This window comes from Ruditapes philippinarum, unplaced genomic scaffold, assembly GCF_026571515.1.
Source record: "Ruditapes philippinarum isolate M1 unplaced genomic scaffold, ASM2657151v2 ctg1145_1_1_1_1, whole genome shotgun sequence".
Classification (NCBI taxonomy): domain Eukaryota; kingdom Metazoa; phylum Mollusca; class Bivalvia; order Venerida; family Veneridae; genus Ruditapes; species Ruditapes philippinarum.
The window spans coordinates 26276-29712 of record NW_026865783.1 but is presented as its reverse complement, the minus strand read 5'-3'; the positions used below and the strand labels follow the sequence as shown (position 1 = coordinate 29712).

General features: G+C 35.8%; 1 long non-coding RNA gene across 1 annotated transcript; it reads left to right on the top strand.

The window, feature by feature from the left end:
• Positions 1 to 758: 758 nt before the first annotated feature.
• LOC132730313 (uncharacterized) lies at positions 759 to 2670 on the top strand. The gene is made up of 3 exons (XR_009625743.1): positions 759 to 1078; positions 1664 to 1946; positions 2167 to 2670. It is a non-coding gene; the product is annotated as an uncharacterized LOC132730313 (long non-coding RNA).
• Positions 2671 to 3437: the final 767 nt, after the last annotated feature.

Genomic DNA, 3437 nt, shown 5'->3' with positions numbered 1-3437 from the left:
ATTCCAAATGACTTGACACAACTTTTCCCTTTCTTGACAGTGTTCCGGGTTGAACGCCATTTGGAATCTGGATACTAGTAGTGTGTACACCCGGCATTAATTTTACAGAAATTGAAAAATTGTCGATTAAACTGAAAGTTTCAGACGACTGGAAGTTAATTCTTTGTAGAATCTGTTTCAAAACTATATTTTAACCTTTGTTCTTTTTTCATTTGTACGAAAAATTTCCGGAAAAAAAGACATGATACTGCGTACATTCTCAAAATAAGAGCCAGTTTGAACCGTGTGATGCTTCCCGAATAGGTCTTGGACAAAGAAAAGTACACCTCTTGTAGTTTCTGAGTTATGTCACGGACAAAGTTCAAAGTGCTATACATACGTAATTCCAAAATTAGGCAAGGCAGAGTTACTGTTCTTTGCACAGCACTTCTTTTTATTAAGATCTACAAAGTTATGTTAATATTCAGAGTTATGTCTCGAACAAATTTCAAAGTGTAACAAGGCAAACTGAAGGACTGATAAATCCCCCTTCGCAGTGAATTTGTACCAAGTTATTTAAAATCTTCAATAAAGTCAAAGTTATGGAGAACATATAACCTTGACCTTGCAATCTGGATGTTGTGCCCTGCAGATTGTCTCATGGTGGGGATCATTTGTGCCAATTAAGTAATGTTAAAACTTTTGAATTTTCAATAAGTTATAAAGCGTACATAAAAAATAGATGACTTCCCCAGACGCTTTTAGCGCATCGGCACCGATGCGCTAAAATTTCAGAACAAGAAATCCCGATGCGCTTAAAATTATCATAGCGCATTAAAAAATGACCGATATTCCTTTCTATTGTGTCTATAAGTTAACCCCAATTAGCCAAATAAACAAGTCAATATACATGTCCTGTGTAGATAATTACCCGAGGCGTATACACAACCCGATACACTGATTGCATTGAGACTGTGTGACGTCACAGACACCTGTCATCGATGTCTGCAGACGACTGTTGGTGCACTTTCAGGTCAATTATCGTGTATTGAGATGGGTGCATTTTAACCGCGGCATGTGTGATATTTACATGTTTCAAGTAGGTTAAATACATTTTATTGTTTTGATAGTATAATTGGCATTAATTGACATGCGATATAACAGTTTGATATTTAGGGATGAATGGGTTAATTGTCTTGATATAAGTGTAATGTTCAATGTCATCTTTCACTTTCTTACAATCGTAACGTCTAAGCAGTACTGTAGTATTAAGATTTCCAAAAATAATATGTCTAACATTAATAAGGGAAGAAAGAGGCCAGCGCCTAGTTCACTATCAATTAAGAGTGTTTTTTTTTGTGAGCAATGTCGTTGAAACTGTCTCAGGATCATTTTGCTTTTTAATATATACATGATTGTCGTATTTCATTTGGATTAAACTGCATAGATATTCAGAATAAATTTGGTTGATGGCTACTTTAACATTGAAAACATTTACGACTGTTCATTATCAACTTGCAACTGAGTGAAAACAACAACAAAAACTTTACATCAACAATCCCACTTAGTGACAGCCCATTGGTCATTTTCTTTTTTAATTGAAAAAAAGAGTAAAAATATCTTGTAAACTGTTTCTGTTAACTGAATCCCCAAAATGAAATAAAAAATAAAATTAATTTTGCAGGCCCTCTTTAAGCGAACCTATTCATGGACAGCTTTGTGAAGTGCAATCTACTGTCCATGCCCCTTAGCATTGGTTTGTCAGGACATACAGGAGCTGGCCAGGCACTTTGGTTTAGATATGGAGCAGTGCCGCAGCCACTGGCACCAGGTACATGCCAGTCTAGAGGGGATTGATCAGTCAGCCGACCAGACCATGATCTGGATTACTGGCAACCTTTCTACCAGTCATCCAGCTATTTAAAGAATTGCTGCTGTAGGTCTCCTCCTCCCAACCTCTACTGCAGGTAATTATTATTAAATTGATTCATTCTTGACCATTAATGAAATTCCAATGACAGTTGCAGATGTGTAACACTTTGCTAGAAGTTTTTCAACATTTCAAATATAAATTTTTTGACTTCGTTAAGTTTAAATAGGCTAGAAGTTTTAAATTTCAAAAATTCATAGCAAACAAACAAAATAAATAAAAGACATGAGGTTAACATAAATGATTATTAATTTCAGATTGTGAGCGAGGATTCAGCTGCTTGAAGAGAGTTAAGACTGAAAACAGGAATTGTCTCTCTGTTAAAGTTCTAAACTATCTTCTTGCCGTCTCCCTTCAAGGACCCCCATTAGAATCTTTCAACTTTGAGAAGGCAGTCAAGGCATGAAAGGACAACAAACCTAGAAGACAGGTCCACTTTTAATGATGTTAATGAAGAAAAAACAACTGAAATATACTCATTTAAATGGGACACACACATACATAAATGTTGATCACATGTTGTGAACTTGTGTTTATATATAATTGTTTATTTATTTGAATTGTTGGATATGGAAAAATAAATAATAAAAATTAAGAAAATGTTTACCAAGTGAAAAGCTTTCATTATTTGTTTTAAAACAGCCCACAGCAGTATCTTGACACCTAAAATGGCAAAAAATTTCGACACGCGGTATGGGGTCAAGACCCCCTCCCGCACCCACCCCCGTCTAATTAAAAAAATGTAGCGCTTAAAAAAAATCCTGGGGAATTTTCATCATGTGTTTACATTGGACCTTCGAGCACCGTAGGGAACGTGTTACAGTATCGCTTTTTCGGGTTACAGTATAGAATTTTCAAGATGGAGGATTATAGGTGATTTTTTATTCCCGTTCATACTACAAGTAGTTTAGTTTCTTAAAGATGTTTTGTGCTTTTCTTGTAAGACACTGGATCCGGTACTTAGTCATATATTTCTTTAGACCCTGCACCGCAGTATCAGTGTGGCAATACCACGTGACATTGACGTCATATTCGGCATCATTTCCAAGACAAATGTTGCTCGATTCGGAAAAGAAAATAGCCGTAAATATTTTATTTCTGTACCAATTTTTTAGCTCACCTGTCACAAAGTGACACGGTGAGCTTTTGTGATCGCTTTCCGTCCGTCCGTCCGTAAACTTTTACTTTAAATGACATCTCCTCATAAACCACTAAGCCAATTTCATCCAAACTTCACAGGAATGTTCCTTTAATGGTCACCTTTAAAAATTGTTCAAAGAATTTAATTCCATGCAGAACTCTGGTTGCCATGGCAACCGAAAGAAAAAACTTTAAATATCTTCTTATAAAAAACCATAAGAGCTAGAGCTTAGATATTTGGCATGAAACATCTTCTAGTGAGTGTCTACCAAGTTTGTTCAAATAAAAGCCCTGGGGTCAAAATTGGCCCCGCCCCAGGGGGTCATTGATTTTCCCTATATGCATATAGTAAAAACTTAAAAAATCTTCTTTTAAAGAACCCAAAGAG